General features: G+C 43.1%; 1 protein-coding gene across 2 annotated transcripts in view; it reads right to left on the minus strand.

Annotated features, from left to right (window-relative positions):
• Positions 1-14,063, minus strand: part of ubac2 (UBA domain containing 2) — a 206,402-nt gene that overhangs the window by 51,053 nt on the left and 141,286 nt on the right. The window lies entirely within an intron of this gene.

Consider the following 14,063-nt stretch of genomic DNA (forward strand, 5'->3'; position numbering starts at 1 on the left):
TAGAGAATCAGTGATCGTGAGAAGTGGTGGATTTGCAGTAAAAGCCAGGAGTAATTGGAATAAAAGACTTCTGCTTAATTTGGACCATAATTGGTGATGGAAAAGGTGCTACATCCTCCAGGAAGGAGGAATCAATTGCCTTTAAATGCTGTGTTCCAAGGTCCAAGATACAGGCAGATCAGAGCTAAACTTGGAATAGAGTTGACCTCTGAGACAAACTACCTCATTAAAATATTTAAATAAGTAGCCTATCATCTGGGGGCAGGTTGGTTGCCCATCTCACCTCCATCAAACTTGATATAGGAAAGTTCCGAGTTGTTTTGCACAGGATTTGAGATTTTTAAAAATTGCTAAAATGATTTAAATTACTGTAACTCATTTGACCCAGTCAGTCACTTTGGAAATTAAAACTATAGCATCATTTACTTGGCAGTGCAGCTATAAACCCTCAATACTTGCTTGAATAGAAAGAGTTCAGTTGAAGTTAATGTTATCATGAGTTTACTTTTTATTCCTTTTTTGTACTGGCTCTCTGGAGATATTACAGATATTAACTATGTCAAAACACATGCTTTGTTTATAAAAAGAACTTTCTCCAAAATCTTTTCTTTAAAAAATGTCTCAATGTAATAAAAATGAATGATCAGCAAATTATGAAACCATGTTTTATTTCTTTCATGTCCTGCCTCAGCACTACCACACTTGGTAAGACAGCTACAGGTGGCTCAGTTCTAAGTAATAGTTCCAGTGTTCCAGCCAGCAGTATGGACGCTCCAGAAATAGTTGAGTTGGGTCCTTTGTCATGCCAGAGGACCTCTTGCTCTTTACTTTCCATTGTTTCCATATTATAAGTGTTCCAGAACAATTTGGGTTGGGGGTATAATGGCAAATGACCATAGGTGTTCATTAGGTGGAGCATTTTCACAGACAGAATAAGAATGTCATCTGCTCTGTGGAAAGTAAAATTCTAAATGAAACGAAAGGGATTTGGCAGTACAAACTTACTAAACATTACATGTAGCAACGTGGCTTCACAAACCTAAAATATATGACAAATAAAGCTTTTTGTGAATATGTATTCATTTGAGGAAAGAGGGCATCACTGGCTGGGCCAGCATTGAATCCCTGTCCTAGTTGCCCTTGAGAAGGTGATGGTGAGCTGCCTTCTTGAACTGCTGCAGTCCACCTCCTGTGGGTTGACCCACAATGCCATTAGGCAGGGAGCTCCAGGATCTTCACCCAGTGACAGTGAAGTAACGGTGATAAATTTCCAAGTCAGGATGGTGAGTGGCTTGGAGGGGAACTTGGAGGTGGTGGTGTTCCCATATATCTGCTGCCCTTGTCTTTCAAGATGGAAGTGGTTGTGGGTTTGGAAGGTGCTGTCTGAGGATCTTTGGTGAATTTCTGCAGCACATCTCATAGATAGTATACACTGCGGCTACTGGGCGTCGGTGGCAGAGGGAGTGGACATTTGCAAATGTGGTGCTGATCAAGCAGGCTGCTTTGTCCTGGATGGTGTCAAGCTTCTACAGTATTGTTGGGGCTGCACCCATCCAGGCAAGTGGGGAGCATTCCATCACACTCCTGACTTGTGCCTTGTTCATAGTGGACAGGCTTTGGGGATTCAAGTGGTATGTTACTCGCTGCAGTATTCCTAGCTTCTGACCTGCTGTTGTAGTCACTGTGTTAATGTGGTGAGTCCACATGAGTTTCTGCTCAATGATAATCCCCACGATGTTGATAGTGGGGGATTCACTGATAGTAACACCACTGAATATCAAGGAGCAATGGTTAGCTTGTCTCTTATTGGTTATAGTTATAGCCTAACATTTGAGTAGTACAGATGTTACTTGCCACTTGTCAGCCCAAGCCTAGGTATTGTCCAGATCTTGTTGCGTATGGACACGGACTGCTTTAGTACCTGAAGACTCACAATTGGTGCTGAACATTATGCAATTATTGCTGAAAATTCCCACTTCTGTCCTTATGATGGAGGGAAGGTCATTTATGAAGCAGCTGAAGATTGTTCAGCCTAGGACACTAACCTGAGGAAATTTCCTGGAGCTGAGATGACGGATCTCCAAAAACCACAACCATCTTCTTATGTGTCAGGTATGACACCAACCACCAGAGAGTTTAGAATCCCATTGATTCCAGTTTTGCCAGGGCTGCGTGATGCCACACGCAATAGGATGCAGCTTGATAACAGGGCTGTCATTCTCACCTCATCTCCAGAATTCAGTTGTTTTGTCCACGCTTGAACCAAGGCTGTAATGAGTCAGGAGCTGAGTGGCCCTGGTGAAACTTTACTGATGATCGACAGTAGACTAATGAGGTGATAATTGGCTGCACTGATTTGTCCTGCTTATTGTATACAGGACATACACGGGCAATTTCCAACATTGTCGAGTAGATGCCAGTGTTGTAACTGTACTAGAACAGCTTGGCAAGGGGAGTGGCAAGTTCTGAAGCACAAGTCTTCAGTACTAATGCCAAAATGTTGTCAGGGCCCATAGCCTTTGCCGGGTGCAGTGCCTCCACTGTTTCTTGATATCACGTGGAGTGAACTGAATTGGCTGAAGACTGGTGTCTGTAATACTGGAGACCACTGGAGGAGGCCGAGATGGATCATCTACTTGGCACTTCTGGCTGAAGACTGCTGCAAATGCTTCAGCCTTATCTTTTGCACTGACATACTGAGCTCTTCCATCGTTGAGGATGCGGATATTTGTGCAGCCTCATCCTCCAATGAGGTGTTTAATCATCTTCCACCATTCAGAACTGGATATAGCAGGACTGCAGAGCACAGATCTGGTCTGTTGGTTGTGGAATCACTTGGGTCTGTCTATCACTTGCTGCTTATGCTGTTTGGTGTGCAAGTAATCCTGTTTGGTGGCTTCATCAGGTTGACACCTCAACTTCAGTTATGCCTGGTGCTGCTTCTGCCATGCCCTCCTGCACTCTCCATTGAATCAAGATTTATCCCTTGGCTTCATGATGGTTGAGCAGGGAATATGCCTCCCGACTATATACCACTGTTCGGCCACCTCTGCAATGTCTGTGTTGCTGGTGGGAGAGGATGTACGCCTGGGATGGTGATGGTGGTGTCTGGGACATTGTCTGTAAGGTATGATTCTATGAGAATGAATATGTCAGGCTGTTGCTTGACTAGTCTGTGAGGCAGCTCTCCCTCAATTTTGGCACTAGCTCCCAGATGTTAGCGAGGAGGACCTTGTAGGGTCGACAGGGCTGTTTCTGTTGTTGTCTTTTCCAGTGCCTAGGTCGATGCCAGGCGATCCACCCAGTTTCATTTCTTTCAGACTTTGTAGAGACTGATACAACTGATTCGCTTGCCAGGCCATTTCAGAAGGCAGTGATGGAAATTAAAACTATAGAGGCAGACGAAGGGTTAAATCTTACAGTGATCAGCAGGATGATGTACTGATTTATGGAGTGTTACAATAAGCAATAGAATGCTGTACCTTAACAGAATGAAGTGCTTCAGCATAGGTCAAGGGAGTGTAAAACAATGGTAGGACACCTAGGTTAGCTATTAACGGCAGCTTAATCAGGTTCATTAAAGCATGTAACATAGAACTAAGGACTAGCATGACGGAATGGGGTCAACCCGAGGCAAAGGACCATTGTGGCAGATGTAGTAATAAATAAGAAACTTGGATACAGGCACAAGATGGCTTCTCGATGCATATTGGCAACAAAATGGCTTCTAGGCTGCAAACTTTATTAATTCTGCTAGAGCTACATAAATCACTCACCCTCAGACTGCTGCAAAGGAAGACAGTAGACAATGTGCCTTTCAGAATACAGCAGTAACCTGATAAGGTAGAGGAGTACTAACCGCTCTAACTGACCTTCAAGTGCAGGTGCAGTGGCTCTCTGTCATGAGATAGAAATGATCCAAGAGTAGTGACATAAGTTGTTTACCAATTAATACCATTGGGCATGCTGATAATTTGAAGAAAATAGGTTAGCAAAAAGGTATAAAAAATGACGAGCCCCGAGGATCGGGGGCAATCGGGAAACCATTTTCTGACTGTCACAGCTTTTGTTTGCAAATAAAAGTTTAACTTCCTGAAGAATTCTCCGCGTCTCCTGGTAGTTTCTCCCCTACAGCAGCTGAGAGTTAATCACATTGCCGTGGGTCTAGAGTCACATGTAGGCCAGACCAGGTGAGGATGACAGATTTATTTCTCTGAAGGACATTTGTGAGCCAGATGGGTTTTTCCAACATTCAACAATGATTTCATGGTCATCAGTAGATTCTTAAATCCAGATTTTTTTTTTATTGAATTCAAATTTCACCATCTGCTGTGGTGGGATTCAAACCCAGGTCTCCAGAACATTAGCTGATTTTCTGGACTAATAGTCTAGCAATAATACCATTAGGCCATCGCCTTCCCAGGAATATATTTCCAAAGGAATCTAATTTAAAAGCATTGAAATTATCATAAACTATGTGTATGGCCTGTGTTAGATCATTTTCAGCATACTTACCGGTTCTGGTGTCTACATTAGTGAAAGGATAGACAGTAAAGTTCCTTTTACCTGGCAACTACCAACTGAAATCTCCAATATCTCCTCCACCTCTCAGTGCACTTCCATAACTAGATAAAATACCAAAGCTATCAATCTGCAGAGGTTGTAAAAGAACCAGTTAAAGTTTTAAGTACATTTCCCTCAATGTTCACAAAACTGAAGAGCCAACGATGGAGATGAGGTTCCAGGCCTTCGCAGGTTGCAGTATATCTCAAGTCATGTTTTAACTCAATCCCTATTAATGACATTAACGACAATAGGTTAACTTGCACTTTAGATATACCAGCTTCGTCTGATCGTGGTTCATGGCACCCAACACAAATTTTATTGTATAAAGCGTTAGCTTCATGTTAGTAGTTAGGAGATTTTGAGAGACAATAATCCAAGGAAAATTTAAAATTGATACAGATTTATTAACTTAATGGTGTATGACTAACTTGATGATTTGTTTGATGAAAGAAGTTGACAAATATATATATAATGTTGTGCATATGGAAAGTCAAAACATATTTGATGAAGCGCCACATAATCGGCTTGTTGTCAGAAATAATACCAACAGGATTGAAAAGACAGTGACAATGCGGGTGCTGACACTGGCCAGAGTACAGAGAGAAGATAGTTCATTGTTCCTCACAGGTAACGGAGGTTCTACTGTGGTGTTCCCCAGGTATCGGTATCAGGACCACTTTTCTTTTGATGTGTACTTGTGACCTGTTTTGTAGATGACAGAAACTAAGAATTCTTTTAAACAGTAAGATAGCAACTGCGGTATTTTCTCAGTCGACTACACTTGGTAACTTGTGGTATTTACCACCTTTACCAGTATGTGTTATTGGATAGGGGTTGTTTGCTGCCACTAATTCTGCACTGTTGTGATCTAGAAAGCACTGTCAAAAAGAGCAGTGGAAGCAGATTCAAGTGTAACTTTTAAAAAAGGAATTTTACAAGTACTGGAAGGGAAAAACATACAGTGCTACGGGGAAGAGCAACAAAGTACAATTTGCTGCACGGAGAAAGTCTTTCGTCATTGCTTTGGTTCGTGTTGATACAACAACTTCATGCAGTAGGAGGCATCACGAACATCGCAGCCATCAACTATGTCAAAGTCCAGTACCACAGGTATAAAACATAAGGCCAAGGATGCAAGCAACTGAAACCAAAAGTGTGAACAATACCATTCAAATCTCATCCCAAAATTCTTATTAAAATTTGTCCAGCCAATTTACGTTATTGTACAAGACACATTAATTTGTAGAGAACATCAGATATAGAATCTGGATATATCCAGCTGTAGTACCACTGCTCAACGTACTCACTGCTCGTCTACTCCTGAAACTCATCAGTGCCTTTAGGCTTAACTATTACAGCTCACTCCTGACTGCTGGTGCACATTCTACTGTCCTTAAACTTGAGTTCATCCAAAACTGTGCCTGAGCCTTAACTGCACCAAGATCCATTAAATTGTCATTCCTATGCTTGCTGACATACACTGGCTCCGATCAAGCAACATCTTGATTTTAAAAGCAGTATCCTTAATTTCAAATTCTTTCAATGTCTAATCCTTCCTTATCTTTGTAATCTCCTCCAGTTCCACCATGCTGCAAGATGTCTGTACTTCTCCTCTAAAATATTCCTCGTTTTAATTGCTGTGCCACAGGTCATGGGGCATCATTTATCAAGGCCAAATGGTCTGGAATGCCCTCATTGAATTTCTCTGCTTTCTACCTTGCTAACTCTAGCATAATCTTTAAAGCCTACCTCTTTGAGCAAGCTTGGCCATCTGTACCATCCATTTTTCGTTGTTCTTCATGTAAGATGTACCCATAGTTAGTAAGGCTGGCATTTGTTGTCCATTGTAAATTATGCTTGTACTATATGGCTGACAAAGCCATTTCAGAGGGTAATTAAGAGTTAGTCACATTTCTGTGGGTTCAGAGTAATGTACAGGCCAGACCTGATAAGGTTGACAGATAGATCTCCTTCCTTAGAGGACAAAAGTAAACCAGAGAGGTATTTAAAACAGTCCATGACAGTTTAATAGCCACTATCATTAACAGTACTTTTCAATTCCAGGTAAATACTTCAGCGCTACCCCCTGAGTATTAGCCTACTTCTTTAGGTTACTATTCAAGCGACAATACTACAATTCCTTTGAGGTTTGTTCTACTTTGTTTAATAACACACAGTGTGCAGTGCCTTGAGACATTTAATTACATTAAAGATGCCAATTCTGGTGTGTAAGTAGACACTCTCAGTGGATTAACCATATTTCTAAGGGGAAGCAATGACCTGCTGGTGTTATCGCTAATCCAGAAACTCAACCAATAGTCTGGGAATTTGAGTTCAAATCCTACCATGGCAGACAGTGGAACTTGAATTCAAGGCAGAGATCGACAAATTCTTGATCTCAGAAGGAATCAAGGGCTACGGGAAGAGTACAGGGAAGTGGAGTTGAAATGCCCATCAGCCATGATTTAAATGGCGGAGTGGACTTGATGGGCCGAATGGCCTTACTTCCACTCCTATGTCTTATGGTCTAATAAAAATGATCTGAAATTAAGACTTTATTGATGACCATTGACTATTGTTGGCAAAATCCCATCTGATAATGTCCTGACGTTCACTGATGTTCAGGAAAGGAAATTTGCCATCCTCTCCTGGTCTGGCCTAAGCAATGTAGTTGACTCTCAACTGCCCTCTGAAATGTCAAGCAAGCCATTTATTTGTTTCAATCAATGCAAAGTCTTAATAAAAATGACCATCTGGTATCTTTGGGAACCAGGCTGAACAATCCTTTATCTCCTTCACCTTCATGACAGATTACCTGAAGGTGTTGGGAATATGGTTCAGGGGTAGGGGGTGGTGGTGCAGACTGGGGAATGTACAAAAATTTGGGAGCAGCTTATTGCTTAAATGAGTCTGAAACAGAGCTTTTGGGAGGACTGCTCTCTCTCCATTGCAGGTAAAAACCTGGTCATCAGGTGTGAGGTATCCTCTCAGTTGTATGTGGCGCAAGTCTGATCCATTCCCAGAACATATGCAGTAGCAGTCATCCAAGCCATCTTCCACTTCATCTCGAGGTTAAAGATGGACCGTGTCTGCATGGACACCATGTACAAAACTCTTCGGTAAGGTGGGGAAGGAACATATCCCACCTCATCCTGGTGACCACCTCTGTTCATGGTACAGACCTTCAGTATGCAAACATTAAGTGTCAGTACTTTCTGAGTTTCTATCAGTGCCTGGTGTGGCAAAGGCTGGACCTGGCCTCATTGCCGTGGAACACTCCGAGTAGTTGAACTGTTTCATATCACCCTGTCCCTTGTGGAAACATTTATGAAAGAAAACACCTTTGACCACAAGTCCATCCAGCAGAGGTCAGCACGTATCCTCCTCGAGACCCTGTGGGTAACAAAAGAGGCTTGTGCTCCTGGGATGCTGCTTGGCCTGCTGTGTTCATCCAGCTTCACACTTTGTTATCTTGGATTCTCCAGCATCTGCAGTTCACATTATCTCTGATCCTGTGGAGTGGTTTCTTGAGCAGACTATCAAACTCATTTGGCAGAAGGCCTCATCGCTACAGCTTTCCAACAAGCACACAGACGTTGCTTGAGAAGGACACTACTAATGAGATCCTTCATGTATGCCCGGACTCTCTGTGCCACTGCATGCTGCCCTCGAAGCAGCTGCAAAAGGTGCATGCGGGATGCATACTGACACACATTTCCTTCTGGAATATGCCTATGTAAAAGTAGTTTGGAGAAAGATCCAATGGTTTCTGTCAGGGCTCATGCTGAGAAACTGTGTGACTCAGGGCTCTGTGCTCTATCATCTGTTCCCTGGGGCACACACAATGACAAACATCAACTGCACCTGGAGGACCATCAATCCAGTGAAAGGTGTTTGTCGGTCTGCCCGAAACTTGCCGGTCTTTCAGTGTGAAGAGTTGACCTCGAATGAGTGTTACAGACTGGCACATTCCAAGATCCAGGACTATGTGATGAGGCATGCACTAAAGCCGTGGGCAGCTACTGCCAAGGCACAGTTGGGAAGACCACTGTCTAAGATCTTCCTGCCAAAGTACGATGAGGGTTCATTCAGTAATCAGACCCTTCCAATGCCTTAGATTTGTGTAAATAGTAGCTTGTTTAATTAACAAATGTTTTAGGGCTTGTTGTATCTATCAAGAAAGTCAAACTCCAGTGTTTGTTTTTTCCTCCATACGCAAAGCGTGTACAGACCTGACCGCTTTAGTAATTGTGTATGTACCTAAAGTGTGTCTTATGAATACAAGATATTTTTGCAATTAAAAAAAGTGCTGCACAGACTACCATGCCAAACTGGGGCTTCTGAGCCAGATTTGATGATGTTTAGCATAGAGGTGACAATCACCCTAAGAGATGGATGACTTTACAATGTGTTTGTCACATTGCAGGAAAAATTGGCCCATCCCCAGACTATGTCTCCACAGCTCCTCAACTGACCTACCTGCAATCACTGAACTGCTTGCACTTGACCTGCAGGACTGTCCATGACCCAATCCCTAGACTGAAAGGTCATGGATCCTGGTAGATTCTACTCTGGTAGAACCAAGAATCTTACTGACTATTTACAAAGTTTGTCTTTACAGATACAAGTTATCTCTGTTGCAGTACTATAGAGTCACAGAATCACACCGTACAAAAAAGGCCCTTCAGCCCATCAACTCTACACCAAAGCCATACAATCCCATGCTGCTGACGGTGTATCACTACAAGGAAGAATGGCATTATGAATATCAGGGAAATGCAAAAAGCCTTTCAATCAGCTCCTTCTATTGACATGCAAAACCAAACAATCACCATGGGGCAAAGTTTCCAATTTTCAGTTGAAATGTTTTGTCAAATGAGATCAAAGGCACCTTGTCTGCCAAAGCTAACATTGGTTTTACTCACATCAGGTCACACTCTTCACTTTATTAATTATGCAACCAGGCTCTTGGACATCTTTCTCAGGAAATCATACAACTGCAGAGGCACTGTCCAGAACTTGTGGTAATCATACCACTGGTGCCCTTTTTAAAGCTTAACTACACACCACTTCAGATGCTGCAAGCCAGGAACTGGCCCTCACTCTGTGGTCAATCATTAATACCAACACATGGTGCAAAGGAAAGGAAATCATGCCCCCCACTTTGACAACTGGGACCTGCAGGTGTTAGCAAACAGCAAGTTGATGAGAAGGATTGCCTTCTTCTTCAGTCAGTCACTACAGGAGACCATTCCACTAAACACAGCTAGCTAAGGAACAGACAGCAGCCTATGTTCTGAGTGCAATGAAATGCTTAACAGTGTAGAAAGAAAGTCAAAGATCTTCTGTGATCTGCAAGGCTAAATACCACCATTTCCTTGCTGTTACTTGATACTCTGAGGGACATCACTCACTTTAAATTTCTCATCTACCAAAGGTCACGGACTAGAACTCTCAGTAGTACAGGCATTGTGTCCGTTCAACAACATTCGCACAACTCTTTCTCACAGAGTCATTAAGCATGGAAACAGGTCCTTCAGTCCAACCAGTCTATGCCGACCAAAATCCCAAATTAAACTTATCCCACCCGCCTGCACTTGACCGATCCCTCCAAGTACTTCTCATTCATGTACTTATCTAAAATATTTCAAACATTTTAACTGTGCCCACATCCATCGCATCCTCTGGAAGTTCATTCCACACACAAACCACTCTGTTAAAAAAAATTGCCTGCATGTCTTTTTTAAATCTTTCTCCTCCCACCTTAAAAATATGCCACCTTGTCTTGAAATCAACAACCTTCGGGAAAAAGACAACTGCTATTCACCTTATCCATACCCCTCAGGATTTTATAAACCTCTATAAGGTCACTGCTCAAACTCCTACACTGCAGTGAAAGAAATGCCAGCCTATCCACACAACTCAAACCCTCCATTCCCAGCAATATCCTGGTAAATGCGGCAGCATGGTTGCTCAGTGGTTAGCACTACTGCCTCACAGAGCAGGGACTCAAGCTTGATTCCACCCTCGGACAGCTGTCCGTGTGGAGTTCGGACATGCTGTCTACTTCAAAACCTCCCCCTCCCCCACTACATCCCAAAACCAGCCCAGCTCATCCCCTCCCGCCACTGCATCCCAAAACCAGCCCAGCTCGTCCCCGCCTCCCTAACCTGTTCTTCCTCTCACATATCCCCCTCCTCCCACCTCAAGCCGCACCTCCATTTCCTACCTACTAAACTCATCCCGCCCCCTTGACCTGTCCGTCCTCTCCGAACTGACCTATCCCCTCCCCACCTTCCCACTTATACTCTCCTCTCCACCTACCTTCTCCTCTATCCATCTTCGGTTTGCCTGCCCCTCTATCCCTATTTATTTCAGAACCCTCTCCCCATCCCCCCCTCTGACGAAGGGTCTAGGCCCAAAACATCAGCTTTTGTGCCCCCGAGATGCTGCTTGGCCTGCTGTGTTCATCCAGCTTCACACTTTGTTATCTTAGATTCTCCAGCATCTGCAGTTCCCATTACCTCTCTGCATCTCCTTGGGTTTTGTCTGGGTGTACCAGTTTCCTGCCACAGTCCAAAGATGTGCAGGTTAGGTAGATTAGCCATGCTGAATAGTCTTGTAGTGTCCAGGGATGTGCAGGGATAGGTGGGTTTGTGATGGGAAATGCAGGGTTACAGGGATTGTTGCGGGGAAAGGTTGTGTCTGGGTGGATGCTCTTCAAACGGTTGACGTACACTCGATGGGCCGAACGGCCTGCTTCCACATGGAGTCAGTGATTCTGCAAAATCTCTTCTGAACCCTCCCCAGTTAAATAATACCCTTCCTATAACAGGGCGACCAGGATTGGAGCTCTTAGCCTCTCCTGCATTCTGCGCTTCCTGCTCATGCAAGGCTACACATCACCACCTCCCTCACTCTTGCATCACCAATAACTGCTCCTCCATCCACTTCATTTGTACTCAATCCCTCCTTCTGTCTCATTGCAAGAAAAATAGGCCCATTCCCAGACTGATGTCTCCACAGCTCTCTGACTGGCCTGTAATCACTGGACAGCTTGCATTTTATAGATCTCATCATGACCCTATCCCCAGACAGAAAAGTCATGGATTCTGGTAGATTCTACTCTGTTAAGTCCAAGTACCTGACTGCCAACAACCTGCCCGCTGTACACATTCAGACAAGTTACTTAACTGATTGTAGCAGTATACTCTGACTGATTAAAGTTCCATTTACTCTACTAAGTGCTGCTCTTTGATGTTAACACATCACCATTTGTATGAAACGCATGCAATATGTTTGTCCCATAAACTGCTAGCACATGCCGCAAGTGTGACATGATGTAGCAAGGTGTTGCACAGCTACACGTACATCTCCTGTCTGACTGTTCCGTGCTCCCCAAATGTTGTCTTTTTCATCCTCTGCAATAAAAAGCAATGAAGCCAGAGAGGCTGCAGGCCTAATGACTGAGTAGTAAAAACCCTGTGCATTAAGAAAGCACTGTGAGCCATGTACAAGTTGGCTGTTTGTAAGTTAATGCTACAGCCAGTGAGTATGTGCTAATAAAGCAATGAGAAATAGACAAAGGCTACTAACATCCAGCTGAGTGGCAGTGAGTGAGCAGAAAGAAAGCAAGCTGAGGGCCATGAGATACATTCCATGCCAAGAGCATATGCCCCTACCTGCAAAACAACCATAGAGATTGTAAGTCATTAGTGCCCCAATCTCCAAAGTAAAGCGTCGAAGGGCTGAAGTAACTTTTGAGTTGTCCAAGAGCTGGGATGACAACGTGATGAGGCTGATGCTGACTTGAAAGCATAAAGAGTTGAAGAACATAGAGTGACATTGTTTGGAAGAAGCAGTTTGCCTGTCTCAGCCTCCTCATTCTGTGAATTGGAGCTACCAGGTACCTGCTCTTATTTACACATCAAGAATTTGCAGGATCTGGTTTCTCAGGAAGAAAGATGATAATTGGAGGGTAACTTCTGCAGGTTAGGCATCTCTGGAAGAGGCTTCAAGTGGCATACAATTAGGATAAGTTGAGTTTTAATGAGATTCTGATTCATGGAAATAAACTAGTCACTGCTCAATGGTGAGATTCACAATTTATATCTATGGCTTGGGGAGAAAATTTTGAATTTTCTCTTGAAATTGAGAAGCTGATCTTTTCAAGGAATCGCTGAATTGTTCCAGTGTAGGAATAGGCCATTTGGTTCATCATATCTGCATTGGCTGTCCGAATGAACAATTCTATTAGCACCATTGCCGTGTCATCTCCTCTTAACCCTGCACATTTTTTATTTTTCAGACAACAGTCTAATTCCCTTCTGAATGCTTTAATTGATCCTGCCACTGACACCATCTCAGGGAGTACATTCCAGACTTTAATGATTCGCGGTCTGAAAAATTTTCCTAATTTGCTCCTGAATCTTTTAACCTTTGCTTTAAATCCATGTCCTCTTGTTCTTGATCCTTTCATGAGTGCGAACACTTTTTTTTTATCCACTCTGCGCTAATTCTTGAAAGACTCTCCCAGTGATCAATTTTATCACCTGAACGTACAAGCTACAGAGTAGCAAGGCTCCAAGTGTTGATCTCCACACAGGGTGACTGACTCCCAGGGACTGACTGACATCACAGAATAAACCAGTAAGCAAAACAGGGAAGGGGCATAAACTCTCCAATTCTGATATTTGGAACCAGCCTCAGGGAGATCAAAAACCAAAATGCAGCCTAACCAGTGTGATCAAAAGGAGGACAAAAGATGGGAATACAAATGGAAAAAACATTAAATGTCACAAGAAGACAATACTGTTTACTCTCTATCACTCACCAGATAAACAGACTCAAACTGAATGCGATTTTTCAGACAAAGACAATGCAACATTGTTTTATAATGACAGCATAATGCCTTTCATTTCATATGATTTTCAAGATCTCACAGCATCATTTGTGAACATTTAGACGATAGCCTCAACAGAGAAACGCTATGGCACAGGAGGAGCCTGTCAGCTCATTGTGACTGCATCAGCTCTCCAAATGAACATCATGACTTTGTGTCATTCTCCTGCCTTTTCTGTGTACCCTTACAGATTCTATTTAAATTATCATCTAACATTCTGTTGAATATTTTCACTCAATCATACCTTCCAGACAGTGTATATGAAACATAGAACATAGAAAAGTACAGCACAGTACAGGCCCTTCGGCCCACGATGTTGTGCCGAGAATAATCCTAATCCAAAAATAAAATAACCTAACCTTCATTCCCCTCAATTCACTGCTGTCCATGTGCATGTCCAGCAGTCGCTTAAATGTCACTAATGACTCCGCTTCCACGACTACCACTGGCAAACTATTCCATGCACTCACAACTCTCTGGGTGAAGAACCTCCCTCTGACGTCTCCTCTATACCTTCCTCCTAACATCTTAAAACTATGACCCCTCCTGGGGAAAAGTCTCTGGCTATCGACTCTATCCATGCCTCTCATTACCT

Source organism: Stegostoma tigrinum, chromosome 6, assembly GCF_030684315.1.
Source record: "Stegostoma tigrinum isolate sSteTig4 chromosome 6, sSteTig4.hap1, whole genome shotgun sequence".
NCBI lineage: Eukaryota > Metazoa > Chordata > Chondrichthyes > Orectolobiformes > Stegostomatidae > Stegostoma > Stegostoma tigrinum.